The 17,618-nt window shown below is 38.9% G+C and overlaps 1 non-coding gene across 1 annotated transcript; it reads left to right on the forward strand.

Annotated features, from left to right (window-relative positions):
* Window positions 1-15,636: 15,636 nt before the first annotated feature.
* Window positions 15,637-15,744, forward strand: LOC112753928 (small nucleolar RNA R71). The gene has a single exon (XR_003178288.1). It is a non-coding gene; the product is annotated as a small nucleolar RNA R71 (small nucleolar RNA).
* The last annotated feature ends 1,874 nt before the right edge of the window (window positions 15,745-17,618 follow it).

Consider the following 17,618-nt stretch of genomic DNA (forward strand, 5'->3'; position numbering starts at 1 on the left):
TTTCTTTTTAATTTATTAAACCTGGAATCATGCATAAGCATCCATGATAGTCATTGCATTATGCACTTTTCATGCATAAAAAAAAAGGGTTGCATGACGCGACCGCATGCCCCATGCGATCGCGTCATATCGCGAAAAACACCACCCATGTGACCGTGTGACCCACGCGGCCGCGTGATATATATATCGGCGTAAGGATCCAACGAACAGAAAGTTGGGCTGGAATCGTGCGGCCGTTGTGCGTTTCGCATAAATTGGCCCACGCGATCGCATGCCCCATGCGATCGCGTCACTTGCACAATATCAATCCCACGCGATCGCGTGAGCGACGCAATCGCGTCGCATGGATTGCACATCACCCGAAAAGGAGAGAGAGAGTTGCACTGAAACGGCGCTAGAGTCGTGCAATTAGCACGAATTCCAGCGACGCGATCGCGTGACCCATGCGATCGCGTCACCCCTTTTCCCCCCTCTAATGCGATCGCGCGACCCACGTGATCGCATCACCCCCATTTTCATCCCAACCACGCGACCGCGTGCCCCACGCGGCCGCGTGGATTCGAAAATATAACCCCCCCAGCCCGCGAACCCTATCAGTCGCGCAGCCCTCACCCCCAACCCTCTTCCCCTTCTCTGCCTCCTCTCCCTCCAACCACCACCCACCACCTTCTAGCCGCCACCGCACCATCACCCAGACGCCGCCGCCGACCCGCCACTGCCGCCGTACCACCCCCTCCCCTTCTCTCTCCTTCCTTCTTCCTCTCTCCTCCCCTTTCCACCGCTGCTCGCCGCCACCACCGCCCACCACCGCCGGCCATCCACCGCGTCCCACCCCTTCAGCCAGCAACCCCAACCCCCACCTCCCACCCCTATCCTCTTCCTCCAACACTTAACCTAAATTAAGTTATTATTGCTTCCCATCTAAGGACATTTTTATTCCATCAATTTTACTTTTTCCCTTTTTGGTCTTGGTTAAGAAATCAGTAACTCAACATTATTAAACTCATCATAATTGATAATTGTTATCTTGCTAATTGAACTGAACTTCAATAATCCCAACTTTTTCTTAGGAAATAAATAGGATTCGAAGGTCAAACTAATTAGTCCCTTGACTTTCCTTTACTTTAGTAAAGGTTAACTAAGTGGAATTAAGATTCAACTTTCACTATTGTTGAGAGGAATAACTAAGTTGGACTTCCAATTTCTCTTACCTTGCCAAAAGTTTGCTTTACAGTATTTATTTATTTTAATTCCCATTTAAATTATTTGTCATATCTACTCTTCACTCTCAACCCCGATTTTACAACCTCCATAACCAATAATAAGAACATACTTCCCTGCAGTTCCTTGAGAAGACGACCCAAAGTTTAAAAACTCTGTTATCAATTTTAAAAGGGATTTGTTACTTGTGACAACCAAAACGTTTGCACGAAGGGATTTTTGTTGGTTTAGAGACTATATCTACAACGCGACTGTTTTTATGAACTTCTTTACTGGCAAAAATCTTAACGTCAACCATGCAATTTACATGAATAAGTGGGTGAAGGATTGAATAAATCTCTTGAATTGAGCACAATATATATCATAAAATATGGGTTTATCAACCTCCCCACACTTAAACAATAGCATGTCCTCATGCTAAATCCAAGATAAAGAATAAGGTATGGTTAAAGTGGTGGAATCTCATGCAATGCAATCCATCCTAAATGCAACTACCTAAATGAATCATGCAATTCTAATTGTTATTCACTTGTATATAAAACTTACATGTAGTTAAATTAATTCACATTCTCAAGGAATCATATATGCATAGCTGGTGCACGAAATTGTGATGTCCAGGCTCAAACTATTCCTAGCACCTGAGCAACTTGGTACGCGTAATCGTGATTACACATTCATAATTTGTCACAACTTCGATACTACTAACCAGCAAGTGCACTGGGTCGTCCAAGTAATACCTTACGTGAGTAAGGGTCGAATCCCACGGAGATTGTTGGTATGAAGCAAGCTATGGTCACCTTGCAAATCTCAGTCAGGCGGATATAAAGTGATAATGGTGTTTTCGAATATTATATAATAAAATAGGGATAGAGATACTTATGTAATTCATTGGTAGGAATTTCAGATAAGCGAATGGAGATGCTTTCGTTCCTCTGAACCTCTGCTTTCCTGCTATCTTCATCCAGTCAGTCTTACTCCTTTCCATGGCTGGCTTTATGTGATACATCATCACTGTCAATGGCTACTTTCGGTCATCTCTCGGGAAAATGATCCAATGCGCTGTCACGGCACGGCTAATCGTCTGGAGGCATCACCCTTGCCAATGGCTTCATCTTATCGTCTCAGTGAATAATATGCTCACGCACCCTGTTATGGCATGGCTATTCATCTGTCGGTTCTCGATCATGCTGGAATAGGATTTACTATCCTTTTGCGTCTGTCACTAACGCCCTGCAATCGCGAGTTTGGAGCTCGTCACAGTCATTCATTCATCGAATCCTACTCGGAATACCACAGACAAGGTTTAGACTTTCCGGATTCTCTTGAATGCCGCCATCATTCTAGCTTACGCCACGAAGATTCTAGTTAAGGGATCTAAGAGATATTCATTCTAGCTTATTTCATATAGAACGGAAGTGTTTGTCAGGCACGTGTTCATAGGGGAGATGGTGATGAGCGTCACACATAATCATCACCTTCATCACGTTCTTAGGTGCGAATGGATATCTTAGAAGCAAAATAAGATGAATTGAATAGAAAACAGTAGTACTTGCATTAATCTTTGAGGAACAGCAGAGCTCCACACCTTAATCTATGGAGTGTAGAAACTCTACCGTTGAAAACACATAAGTGAAAGTCCAGGCATGGCTGAGATGGCCAGCCCCCAAAGTCTAAGAACAATGCGTTCAAAGATGATCCTAAGATCCTAAGATGATCAAAAGATGCCTAATACAATAGTAAAAGGTCCTATTTATAATAAACTAGCTACTAGGGTTTACATGAGTAAGTAACTGATGTATAAATCCACTTCCTGGGCCCACTTGGTGTGTGTTTGGGCTGAGCCTGAGTGTTGCATGTGTAGAGGTCCTTCCTGGAGTTGAACGCCAGCTTTTGTGCCAGTTTGGGCGTTCAACTCTGGTTTTGGCTCCTTTTCTGGCGCTGGATGCTAGATTTGGATAGAAAGCTGGCGTTGAATGCCAGTTTACGTCATCTATTCTTGGCCAAAGTATGGACTATTATATATTGCTGGAAAGCCCTGGATGTCTAATTTCTAACGCAATTGGAAGCACGCTATTTCGAGTTCTGTAGCTCCAGAAAATCCACTTTGAGTGCAGGGAGGTCAGAATCCAACAGCATCAGCAGTCCTTCTTCAACCTCTGAATCAGATTTTTGCTGAAGTCCCTCAATTTCAGCCAGAAAATACCTGAAATCACAGAAAAACACACAAATTCATAGTAAAGTCCAGAAATGTGAATTTAACATAAAAACTAATGAAAACATCCCTAAAAATAACTAGATCCTACTAAAAACATACTAAAAACAATGCCAAAAAGCGTATAATTTATCCGCTCATCACAACACCAAACTTAAATTGTTGCTTGTCCCCAAGCAACTGAAAATCAAATAGGATAAAAAGAAGAGAATATACTACAAATTCCAAACTATCAATGAAACAGAGCTTCAATCATATGAGCGGGACTTATAGCTTTTTGCCTCTTGAATAGTTTTGGCATCTCACTTTATCCATTGAGGTTCGGAATGATTGGCATCTATAGGAACTTTAGATTTCGAATAGTGTTATTGACTCTCCTAGTTCAGTATGATGATTCTTGAACACAGCTTTTTTTATGAGTCTTGGCCGTGGCCCTAAACACTTTGTTTTCCAGTATTACCACCGGATACATAAATGCCACAGATACATAATTGGGTGAACCCTTTCAGATTGTGACTCAGCTTTGCTAAAGTCCCCAATTAGAGGTGTCCAGGGTTCTTAAGCACACTCTTTTTTTTTTTTTTTGCTTTGGACCTTGACTTTAACCGCTCAGTCTCAAGTTTTCACTTGACACCTACACACCACAAGCACATGGTTAGGGACAGCTTGGTTTAGCCGCTTAGACCAGGATTTTATTCCTTTAGGCCCTCCTATCCACTGATGCTCAAAGCCTTGGGATCCATTTTATTTGCCCTTGCCTTTTGGTTTTAAGAGCTTTTGGCTTTTTCTGCTTGCTTTTTCTTTTTCTTTCTATTTTTTTCGCCTATTTTTTTATATTTATTTATTTATTTTTTTTTCTGCAAGCTTTGTTCTTTACTGCTTTTTCTTGCTTCAAGAATCATTTTTATGATTTTTCAGTTTATCAAATAACATGTCTCCTAGTCATCATTCTTTCAAGAGCCAACATATTTAATATTCTTAAACAACAACTTCAAAAGACATATGCACTGTTCAAGCATACATTCAGAAAACAAGAAGCATTGTCACCACATCAATATAATTAAGCTAAGTTCAAGGATAAATTCGAAACTCATGTACTTCTTGTTCTTTTGAATTAAAACATTTTTCATTTGAGAGAGGTGATGGAGTCATAGGACATTTATAACTTTAAGACATAGTTACTACTACTAATGATCATGTAATGAAGACACAAACATAGATAGGCACATAACATAGAAAACGAAAAACAGAAGAAAAAAGAACAAGGAATGAATCCACCTTAGTGATGGTGGCGTTTCCTTCTTGAGGAACCAATGATGTCCTTGAGCTTTTCTATGTCTCTTCCTTGTCTTTGTTGCTCCTCCCTCATTGCTTTTTGATCTTCTCTTATTTCATGAAGCATGATGGAGTGCTCTTGATGTTCCACCCTTAGTTGTCCCATATTGGAACTTAATTCTTCTAGGGAGGTGTTGATGTGCTCCCAATAGTTTTGTGGGGGAAAGTGCATTTGAGGCATTTCCAGGATCTCATGGTGATGAGCTTCATACGCCTCTTGAACTCCATGAATGGGCTCTCTTGCTTGCTCCATCTTTTTCTTAGTGATGGGCTTGTCCTCTTTAATGAGGATATCTCCCTCTATGTCAATCCCAGCTGAATTGTATAGGTGGCAAATGAGGTGAGGAAAGGCTAACCTTGCCATAGTGGAAGACTTGTCAGCCACCTTGTAGAGTTCTTAAGGTATAATCTCATGAACTTCCTAATGGTATTTTTGTGGAAAACTGAATTTTCCAAAACACCAAAAACTCACCGGCAAGTGTACCGGGTCGTATCAAGTAGTAAAACTCACTTAGAGTGAGGTCGATCCCACAGGGATTGATGGATCAAGCAACTTTAGTGGGTGATTAGTTTAGTCAAGCTAACATTTAAGTGAAATTGGGTGAAACTTGCAGCAACAGAATATAAATGACAAGGAATTATAAATTACAGAAAGTAAATGAGCTAAAAAAACTTAAAGAGCAAGAAATGTAAATTGCAAGAATCTTAAATGACAAGAAATGTAAATTGCATGAAATAATAAGGGGAGTGGGTGCTGGGAAATTAAAGGAAGTAGTAAGCAGAACTTAGAACAATTGCAGAAAAATTAACTTGCATGAAAAGTAAAATAGAAGCAATAATTCAAGCAACTGGAAATCTAAATTGCAAGAAGATTAAAAGGGACTGGGTGCTGGGAGCAATATAAACAGCGAGACAAAATTTTAGTGAATAAGAACTTAGAGCAAATGTAGGAACTGTAAATTGGAAGCAATGCAACAGAAAGTAAAAATGCTTGAAGAATGAAAACAGGAAAGTAATGCTTAATTTGCAGCAAATTAAAAGGATGTTGAAGATCTCAGGAGTGGAAGAGACTAGAAAACAAGTCTAGATCTCAAGTCCTTCCTTGGTCCAACAAGAGAATAATTGCAGAAAAGTAAAAGAACAGATTGCAGAAGAAGATTTAAAACAGCAGATGAAATTTGAATTATGCAGTAAAAGAACAAGAGAGAATTCAAGGTGAGATTGAAACAGAATTTCTTCAATTCTCCACCCAAAATTCAAAACAACAATGAAAACTAAAGAGAGAGTTCTCAAATGGAGCCAGCCCCTATACCCTCCAATGGAGCTCTCATAGGGTCTCCTCTACAAAGATGAAAATGATGCCTTTATATAGGCTTTACAAAATGAAAATGAAAAAAAATGAAATGAAAAACAAATTCCTAATCTATCTAATCCTTGTGCCATTGAGTGATGATGTGGGCTTTGCTTGCTTTGGAGTTTAGGAGAAATGGGTTTGGTTGGCCTTGATTCAATTTGGAGAAGAATTGAATTTAAATGAAATTTTGGTTGAATTTTGGCCCATGTGAAATTTTGCTTCCAGGGGGATGCTCAGCTCACTTTGTGAGCCGAGCATTGGTGTCTTGGTGCAAGATTGTTGCATGCCTTGTGCCCCTGGACCGTGTCAAGATGCGCGCTCCACTTCCCTGACCGTGTCAAAATTGCTTGTGTGATGCCCATGGGTAGCGCTCAGCTCACTTTGTGAGCTGAGCCCAATATGAGGCCAAGAAACAAGGAAAGGAAGACCAAGCTCAGCTCACAAAGTGAGCATTATCGAGAGCACAGCACTCTCTAAGTGAGCGCTACTTTGCCTTGGAGTGAGGTTCCAGCTTCGAGCCTTGGTGGAAGCATTGGCTGATTTTTTTGCTTGTTTTTAGCCCTTAAAGATGCATTTCGTTCGTGCCTCTATTTTATGCCAAATATAGGTTGCTATACATCGTTGGAAAGCTCTGAATGTCAGCTTTCCAATGCAACTGGAAGCACATCAATCGGACATCTGTAGCTCAAGTTATAGCCCTTGGAAGGAGGCATGGTCATGCTGTGAACGCCCAGATTTTAACTTAGCGAAATTTCTTGACTCCAAGCACATTTTTCACTCTTGTAGCGCTCAGCTCACTAAGTGAGCGCAGCATTGTATGCTGATTCCCTATTTTCCCTTAATTTGGTCATGGGCCACGCTTTTAAAAGCGTGGCCTAAGGCTCCAAAGTGTGCTCCAACTTTAAAGTGTTCCCCAAAGCTCTTTTTTTCTCCTTTTTAGCTTATTTTGTGCTTCTTTGCTTCTTTTTCTTCTTATTTCCTACATGATTTATAAAATTAAAATATCAAAGAAATATACCAATTAAGTACAAAAGCATTCAATATTTAAGCACAAATTATTAATTTCTTGTATGAAAAAGCATAGAAAAACATGACATGGTGACATGTCATCACAACACCAAACTTAAACCTTGCTTGTCCCCAAGCAAGAAAAGAATCATGCAATAAAGATTGACAATCCAAGGTAAGAAGAATAGCAACTCAATGTCCATGGTAAGCTAGTTTTCTAAGCATGCTACAATCACAAAAGAAATGTAAATGATTGTTGCTTCCATCTAGCTCAATTTATGAAATCTTTCTCTTATAAGTCTTCCTTGAAACAAGCTTTTGATTTTCTTTTTTAGCTTCTCCTTTTGGGTGCTTTGCCCCATGAGTTGATAACAAAGCTACGACTTCTAAATGCTTTGTTTTCAAGTATTACCACTTGATACATAAGCACCACAAGCATTTGATTAGAGGACTTCATTAAGCTCATTTTTCTTTTCTTTTCTTGACTCTCTAATCATTGATGCTCAGAACCTTGAGCTTTGAGGGAGTGCTTTTGCACTTGAGACTAGCCTTGACTTCTAAGTATTTTGTTTTCAAGCATTTGGCTTGATACATAAACACCACAAGTACTTAACAAATAAATTGCCATTGGTACTCAGAGCCTTCAGCTTTCTCATTCTTTCCCTTTTTCTTTTCTTGCTTTAATTGTATTTGCTTCTTCAAGGTTTTCATGATTTTCAAAAGATTTCACAAAATGTACTAGATGAAAACTTCAATTAAATAAAATCCAATGCAATTGAGCAACAATTAATCATACTAGCTTTCCAATACTTGTATGCACATGCTAAACTCTTCTTTAATGCCCTGTTTGTTTATGATCATGATACTTTACTGCTTTAAGCTTTACAAGACTCAGGTTGGTAGTCATAATGGTATGGCAACATATTGCAATTTAGAAATCAAACTATGCCTTTTCATACACACATGCATACAGAGAAGGTAAAGACAATCATGCAGTTTATAGTGCTTGAAACAAATGAGAGGAAAAGGAACTTTACAACCTTGCAGTTCATCTTCTCTATTGTTGTCATTTTCCTCTCATTCTCCTCCTTCCCTTGCCAAACTCAGACTGCTTGCTCGTCCTCAAGCAACAATTAGAACAATGACTAGGGGCTAAGATGGATCATGAATGTCTTACACAATGAAAAGTTAGTAGTACATGTGTTCTAAGCAAGCAAAATTAAAGATAATAATCAAGGCATAAGAGACAGAGACATTGTGATTGCAAACTTAAGAAGGTGAGCATAATACTTTGCATAAAGAATAAGTGGCACACCAAACTTAGTGTGACACTTTTACTTGGAATTGATGCAAGTATCTTGTAAGGATTGGAAGCAAATTTTGTTGCATAGCAACACCAAACTTAGAATGCAATCCTATGTCAATTTATTTGAACTAAAACTAAACAAAAGAAGCTATTATATGTTAAATACAATCACCAAATGAAGAGTCTGTTATGAATAAGGATGTCTTGGTGATGTATTAACAAAAACAGTTAATGAAGGAAAGCATTAAAAACAAGTAAATAAATGAAACAAAGAGAAAACAAAAATTATCCAACTAAGAAGAAAAATAACACTGTAAAAGGCAATATGATTATGCAGACAAGTGATGTTACTGGATTGATTTGCATAGAAAAATAGGTGGCATACCAAACTTAGAATCTTGGTGTGTCACTTTCATGTAAAATTGATGCAATCATCCATGAAGATGGAAAACAGTTTGTTGCAGGGCAACACCAAACTTAGAATGTAACCATATGCCAATTTATTGAAATTTAGACAAAGCAAAGGAAAGAAATGTACCTACTGTCTACCTGTTCTTTACTTTCTTCCTCTTCTTCCAATTTGTTAAGAGGAATGACTTCAAGAGAGGAGAAGATTCAGCTATTGCTCCCTGTCTTGGTTTCCTCTTAGCAAGCTTTCTGTTGTACATGGCTTGATTGAGCTTGCTTGCTATTGGTCCAGGGGTTGGATTGCTTGTGGTTGACCTCCTCTTGAATGTTGTCCTTGGTAGCTTGGTCACAATCCTCTTCTTGGTGCTTTTGTTAATTGCCTTCACTTCTTTGAATCCAAGTCTTGGTGGTTGTGTGATTGTTGGAGTCATCTTTTCATCAAGAGTCTCTTGTATTGGTGGTTCCATGAACTCTTCCTTTATGTACTTCTCTGCCTCACTTGAGTTTGGAATGACTTCTTCACTTTCTTGCTCCTCCAATTCCTCTTTTACACTCAACATTTGTTTTAATAGCTCTTTTATGGAGGACGTTTGTTGATCTTCCCAAGCTTTCTTCATCTCCTCTTCATACCTTTCAATCATGGATTCAAGTGTTGAGGCGTTGTGGTCCAGGGAGGTTTGTGAGAGTTGTGAGTCTTCATGTTCTCTTGTCATCTCAAGTGGCCTTTGTGAATATGCAAGTTCAGGTTCAAATATTTCCACCACCTCTTTTTTTTTTACTAAAAATCCACTTGACTCGGTAGCCTCTTCATCTTGTTTTTCCTTCTTCTTCATTGCACTCACCAATTGGCCTAGCTGCACTTTCATGTTTTTGAGGGAGTTTTCTTGTTCTTTCCAGACTTTCATTGTCTCCTCCTCATATTTTTTGAACATGGACTCAAGCTTTGAGAGCCTTGAGTGGTTCATGGAAGTTTGTGTGGGTGGTGAGTTTTGAAAGGGGCTTTCTGTTGAAGTATGGTCAAGTGATGATATCTTTGGATGAATATCATATGGAGCACTAGAATTCCTTTCCCAGCCACCATTAGAATCATGACTTGCATCATTTTGTGGTGGAGGGAAATATCCCATATGATTTTCTTTCTCATCTTGTGGTTCTGAAGCATAGCTCCATGAATTGGAGTGCCCAGAATTTGAAGTTTCTTGGTGATATTCCCAACCACCATTAGAGATTGGTGATGGTGGGTGATATCCCGTAAAATTTTGTTTGACCAAAAGATGAGTTGAACTCCATTTGTATTTTATAAACATCAATGAAAATTGAAATTACTCATAACAGAGATGAGAATTTCTTAGTGAGGCAAAAACTCAAACACCTTGGTTTCAATCTAAAACAGAAAAGAAAAATAAAGAAAATGCTTGATCTAGACTTCTCACCCACTTAATCATTGTTGATCTAAATCAATCCCCGGCAACGGCGCCAAAAACTTGATGGTATTTTTGTGGAAAACTAAATTTTCCAAAACACCTAAAACTCACCGGCAAGTGTACCGGGTCGTATCAAGTAGTAAAACTCACTTAGAGTGAGGTCGATCCCACAGGGATTGATGGATCAAGCAACTTTAGTGGGTGATTAGTTTAGTCAAGCTAACATTTAAGTGGAATTGGGTGAAACTTGCAGCAACAGAATATAAATGACAAGGAATTATAAATTACAGAAAGTAAATGAGCAAAAAAACTTAAAGAGCAAGAAATGTAAATTGCAAGAATCTTAAATGACAAGAAATGTAAATTGCATGAAATAATAAGGGGAGTGGGTGCTGGGAAATTAAAGGAAGTAGTAAGCAGAACTTAGAACAATTGCAAAAAAATTAACTTGCATGAAAAGTAAAATAGAAGCAATAATTCAAGCAACTGGAAATCTAAATTGCAAGAAGATTAAAAGGGACTGGGTAATGGGAGCAATATAAACAGCGAGACAAAATTTTAGTGAATAAGAACATAGAGGAAATGTAGGAACTGTAAATTGGAAGCAATGCAACAGAAAGTAAAAATGCTTGAAGAATGAAAACAGGAAAGCAATGCTTAATTTGCAGCAAATTAAAAGGATGTTGAAGATTCAGGAGTGGAAGAGACTAGAAAACAAGTCTAGATCTCAAGTCCTTCCTTGATCCAACAAGAGAATAATTGTAGAAAAGTAAAAGAACAGATTGCAGAAGAAGATTTAAAACAGCAGATGAAATTTGAATTATGCAGTAAAAGAACAAGAGAGAATTCAAGGTGAGATTGAAACAGAATTTCTTTAATTCTCCACCCAAAATTCAAAACAACAATGAAAACTAAAGAGAGAGTTCTCAAATGGAGCCAGCCCCTATACCCTCCAATGGAGCTCTCATGGCGTCTCCTCTACAAAGATGAAAATGATGCCTTTATATAGGCTTTACAAAATGAAAATGAAAAAAATGAAATGAAAAACAAATTCCTAATCTATCTAATCCTTGTGCCATTGAGTGATGATGTGGGCTTTGCTTGCTTTGGAGTTTAGGAGAAATGGGTTTGGTTGGCCTTGATTCAATTTGGAGAAGAATTGAATTTAAATGAAATTTTGGTTGAATTTTGGCCCATGTGAAATTTTGCTTCCAGGGGGATGCTCAGCTCACTTTGTGAGCCGAGCATTGGTGTCTTGGTGCAAGATTGTTGCATGCCTTGTGCCCCTAGACCGTGTCAAGATGCGCGCTCCACTTCCCTGACCGTGTCAAAATTGCTTGTGTGATGCCCATGGGTAGCGCTCAGCTCACTTTGTGAGCTGAGCCCAATATGAGGCCAAGAAACAAGGAAAGGAAGACCAAGCTCAGATCACAAAGTGAGCATTATCGAGAGCACAACACTCTCTAAGTTAGCGCTACTTTGCCTTGGAGTGAGGTTCCAGCTTCGAGCCTTGGTGGAAGCATTGGCTGATTTTTTTGCTTGTTTTTAGCCCTTAAAGATGCATTTCGTTCGTGCCTCTATTTTATGCCAAATATAGGTTGCTATACCTCGTTGGAAAGCTCTGAATGTCAGCTTTCCAACGCAACTGGAAGCACATCAATCGAACATCTGTAGCTCAAGTTATAGCCCTTGGAAGGAGGCATGGTCATGCTGTGAACGCCCAGATTTTAACTTAGCGAAATTTCTTGACTCCAAGCACATTTTTCACTCTTGTAGCGCTCAGCTCACTAAGTGAGCGCAGCATTGTATGCTGATTCCCTATTTTCCCTTAATTTGGTCATGGGCCACGCTTTTAAAAGCGTGGCCTAAGGCTCCAAAGTGTGCTCCAACTTTAAAGTGTTCTCCAAAGCTCTTTTTTTCTCCTTTTTAGCTTATTTTGTGCTTCTTTGCTTCTTTTTCTTCTTATTTCCTACATGATTTATAAAATTAAAAGATCAAAGAAATATACCAATTAAGTACAAAAGCATTCAATATTTAAGCACAAATTATTAATTTCTTGTATGAAAAAGTATAGAAAAACATGACATGGTGACATGTCATCACTTCCATCTCTTCTCCAATCATGATGCTATGGATCATGATGGCCCGGTCTATAGTAACTTCAGACCGGTTGCTAGTGGGAATGATTGAGCATTGAATGAACTCCAACCATCCTCTAGCTACAGGCTTGAGGTCCAATCTTCTTAGTTGAACCGGCTTGCCTTTGGAGTCAACCTTCCATTGAGCTCCTTCTACACATATGTCCATAAGGACTTGGTCCAACCTTTGATTAAAGTTGACCCTTCTAGTGTGGGGGCGTTCATCTCCTTGCATCATGGGCAAGTTAAACGCCAACCTCACATTCTCCGGACTAAAATCTAAGTATTTCCCCCGAACCATTGTAACATAGTTTTTTGGATCCGGGTTCTTACTTTGATCATGGTTCTTGGTGATCCATGCATTGGCATAGAACTCTTGAACCATTAGGATGCCGACTTGTTGGATGGGATTTGTTAGAACTTCCCAACCTCTTCTTTGAATTTCATGTCGGATCTCCGGATACTCATTTCTTTTGAGTTTAAAAGGGACCTCAGGGATCACCTTCTTCTTGGCCACAACATCATAGAAGTGGTCTTGATGGGCTTTGGAGATGAACCTTTCCATCTCCCATGACTCGGATGTGGAAGCTTTTGTCTTCCCTTTCCCCTTTTTAGAGGATTCTCTGGTCTTAGGTGCCATCAATGGTAATGGAAAAACAAAAAAGCTATGCTTTTACCACACCAAACTTAGAATATTGCTCGCCCTCGAGCAATAAACAAAACACTAGAAGAAGAAGAAGAAGAAATATGGAGAGGGAGAGAGAGATGTGGTTTCGGCCAAGAAGAGTGTAGAGGGGTGTGTTGTGTGAATTTGATGAAGAATGGGGGTCTTTATATAGGGAAGGGAGGGGGGGTTAAGGTTCGGCCATATGGGTGGGTTTGGGTGGGAAATTGGTTTTGAATTTTGAAGGTAGGTGGAGTTTATGAGGTAGGTTTATGGGGAAGAGTGGATGGATGTGAGTGGTGAAGAGGTGATAGGGAAGAGAGATTGAGGTGATTGGTGAAGGGTTTTTGGGGAAGAGTGTTTATGGGGTTGTGTGAAAGAGAGTGGTGAGAAGAAGTGAGTGGAGGTAGGTGGGGATCCTGTGGGGTCCACAGATCTTGAGGTGTTCAAGGATTTACATCCCTGCACCCATTAGGCATGTAAAAATGCCTTTGTACCCAACTCTGGGCATTCAGCGCCAGGTTGGTGGCCATTTTGGGCGTTCAATGCCCATTTGTGTGCCATTTCTGGCGTTGAACGCCAGAACCATGCCTGTTCTGGCGTTCAGCGCCCAGAAGCTGCCCATTTTGGGCGTTCAGCGCCAGAACCATGCTCTGTTCTGGCATTGAACGCCAGACAGATGCTCTTCCAGGGTGTGATTTTTCTTCTGCTGTTTTTGATTCTGTTTTCAATTTTTATATTTATTTTGTGACTCCACATGATCATGAACCTACAAAGACATATAACTAAGGAAAATATAGTTAGATAAATAAAAATTGGGTTGCCTCCCAACAAGCGCTTCTTTAGTGTCAATAGCTTGACAGTGGGCTCCCATGGAGCCTCACAGATGTGCAGAGCTTTGTTGAGACTCTCCAACACCAAACTTAGAGTTTGGATATGGGAGTTCAACACCAAACTTAGAGTTTGGTTGTGGCCTCCCAACACCAAACTTAGAGTTTGACTGTGGGGGCTCTAGTTGACTCTGCTTTGAGAGAAGCTTTTTCTGCTTCCTCTCCATGGTTGCAGAGGGAGATTCTTGAGTTTTAAACACAAGGGAGTCCTCATTCCATTGAAGGACTATTTCACCTCTGTCAACATCAATCACAGCTCTTGCTGTGGCCAGGAAAGGTCTTCCTAGGATGATGGATTCATCCTCTTCCTTTCCAGTATCCAGGACTATGAAATCAGTAGGGATGTAAAGGCCTTCAACCTTTACTAACACGTCCTCTACTTGTCCATAAGCCTGTTTTCTTGAACTGTCTGCCATCTCTAATGAGATTTTAGCAGCTTGCACCCCATAGATTCCCAGTTTCTCTATTACAGAGAGGGGCATGAGGTTTATTCCTGAACCAAGGTCACACAGAGCCTTAAATATAATGGTGCCTATGGTGCAGGGTATTATGATCTTTCCAGGATCCAGTCTCTTCTGAGGCAATGTCAGTTGATCCAGATCACTTAGTTCATTGATGAACAAGGGAGGTTCAACTTCCCAAGTATCAATGTCAAATAATTTGGCATTCAGCTTCATGATTTCACCAAGAAACTTGGCAGTTTGCTCTTCAGTAACATCCTCATTCTCTTCAGAAGAGGAATACTCATCAGAGCTCATGAAGGGCATAAGGAAGTTCAATGGAATCTCTATGGTCTCTAGATGAGCCTCAGATTCCTTTGGTTCCTCAGAGGGAAGCTCCTTATTGGTCACTGGACGTCCCAGGAGGTCTTCCTCCTTGGGATTCACGTCCTCCTCTCCCTCATTGGGTTCGGCCATTTTGCTTATGTCAATGGCCTTGCACTCTCCTTTTAGATTCTCTTCTGTATTGCTTGGGAGAGTACTGGGAGGGATTTCAGTGATCCTTTTACTCAGCTGGCCCACTTGTGCTTCCAAATTTCTAATGGAAGACCTTGTTTCATTCATGAAACTTACAGTGGCCTTAGATAGATCAGAGACTAAGTTTGCTAAATTAGAAGTATTTTGTTCAGAGTTCTCTGTCTGTTGCTGAGTGGATGATGGAAAAGGCTTGCTATTGCTAAACCTGTTTCTTCCACCATTATTAAAGCCTTGTTGGGGCTTTTGATCCTTCCATGAGAAATTTGGATGATTTCTCCATGTTGAGTTATAGGTGTTTCCATAAGGTTCACCTAAGTAATTTACCTCTGCTATTGCAGGGTTCTCAGGATCATAAGCTTCTTCTTCAGAAGATGCCTCTTGAGTACTGTTGGATGCAGCTTGCATTCCATGCAGACTCTGAGAGATCATATTGACTTGCTGAGTCAATATTTTATTCTGAGCCAATATGGCATTCAGAGTATCAACTTCAAGAACTCCCTTCTTCATAGGCGTCCCATTACTCACAGGATTCCTTTCAGAAGTGTACATGAACTGGTTATTAACAACCATGTCAATGAGTTCTTGAGCTTCTGCAGGCGTTTTCTTTAGGTGAATGGATCCACCTGCAGAAGTGTCCAGTGACATCTTTGATAGCTCAGATAAACCATCATAGAATATATCCAGGATGGTCCATTCTGAAAGCATGTCAGAAGGGCACTTTTTGGTCAACTGTTTGTATCTTTCCCAAGCTTCATAGAGGGATTCACCTTCTTTCTGTTTGAAGGTTTGAACATCAGCTCTAAGCTTGCTCAGCTTTTGAGGAGGAAAGTACTTGGCTAAGAAAGCCGTGACCAGCTTATCCCAAGAGTTCAGGCTATCTTTAGGTTGAGAGTCCAACCATAATCTAGCTCTGTCTTTTACAGCAAAAGGGAAAAGCATGAGCCTGTAGACTTCAGGATCTACTCCATTAGTCTTAACAGTATCACATATATGCAAGAATTCAGTTAAGAACTGAAAAGGATCTTCAGATGGAAGTCCATGAAACTTGCAGTTCTGCTGCATCAGAGAAACTAATTGAGGTTTCAGCTCAAAGTTGTTTGTTCCAATGGCAGGAATGGAGATGCTTCTTCCATGTAAATTGGAATTAGGTGCAGTAAAGTCACCAAGCATCTTCCTTACATTATTATTATTTTCGGCTGCCATCTCCTCTTCCTGTTCGAAAATTTCTGAAAGGTTTTCTCTGGATTGTTGTAATTTAGCTTCTCTTAATTTTCTCTTCAGAGTCCTTTCAGGTTCTGGATCTGCTTCCACAAGAATGTTCTTGTCCTTGCTCCTGCTCATATGACAAAGAAGAAGGCACAGAAAAATAATAATAATAATAGAGATCCTTTATACCACAGTATAGGGATCCCTGTGTAAGTAGAAGAAGAGGGGGAGACAAAGAATGTAATGTAATGGGAGAAACACAACTGTGAGGATGGCAGAGATGTGAGATGAGATGTTAGGATATGAATGAATAAATAGAATAAGATGGGGGAGGGATAATTTTCGAAAATTATTTTGAAAAAGAGTTAGTGATTTTCGAAAAATGGTTTTTGAAAATTGTTAGTATTTTTTCAAAAAATTTTTAAAATTAAAAATAAAAATAAGAATAATTAGTTAATTAAAATGAAATTTTTGAAAAAGAGGGAAGATATTTTTGAAAATTAGAGAGAGAGAGTTAGTTAGGTAGTTTTGAAAAAGTAAAGAAACAAACAAAAAGTTAGTTAGTTAGTTGAAACAAATTTTGAAAAGATAGGAAGTTAGGAGGTTAGGAAAGATATTTTGAAAAGATATTTTTGAAAAAGATAAGATGAGAAGATATTTTTGAAAAGATATGATAGAAATTAGTTTTTGAAAAAAAGATTTGATTTTTAAAATCACAATTAATGACTTGATTCACAAGAAATCACAAGATATGATTCTAGAACTCAAAGTTTGAATCTTTCTTAACAAGCAAGTAACAAACATCAAATTTTTGAATCAAAACATTAATTGATTATGTTTTTTTCGAAAATTTGGTATAAAAATAAGAAAAAGATTTTTGAAAAATATTTTTGGAATTTTCGAAAATAACTAAGACTTTTGAAAAAGATTTGATTTTTGAAAAAGATTTTGAAAAAGATAAGATTTTCAAATTGAAAATTTGATTTGACTTATAAGAAACAACTTGATTTTTAAAAATTTTTGAAAAAGTCAACTCAATTTTCGAATTTGATGAGAGAAAAAGGGAAAGATATTTTTTTGATTTTTGAAATTTTTATGAAAAACATGAAAATTATGCAATGCATGAAATTTTTAGATCAAAACAATGAATGCATGCAATAATGCTATGAATGTCAAGATGAACACCAAGAACATTATGAAGATCATGATGAACATCAGGAACACATTTTTGAAAAAAATTTTTATGCAAAGAAAACATGTAAGACACCAAACTTAGAAATCTTTCATGTTTAGACTCTAACAAACGAAAAATGCACATGTAAAACAAGAAAAGACACAAAACATGAAAACATCAAGATCAAACAAGAAGACTTACCAAGAACAACTTGAAGATCATGAAGAACACTATGAATGCATGATATTTTCGAAAAATGCAAGATGCACATGCAATTGACACCAAACTTATGATATGACTC

Source organism: Arachis hypogaea, chromosome 15 (assembly GCF_003086295.3).
Source record: "Arachis hypogaea cultivar Tifrunner chromosome 15, arahy.Tifrunner.gnm2.J5K5, whole genome shotgun sequence".
Classification (NCBI taxonomy): Eukaryota; Viridiplantae; Streptophyta; class Magnoliopsida; order Fabales; family Fabaceae; genus Arachis; species Arachis hypogaea.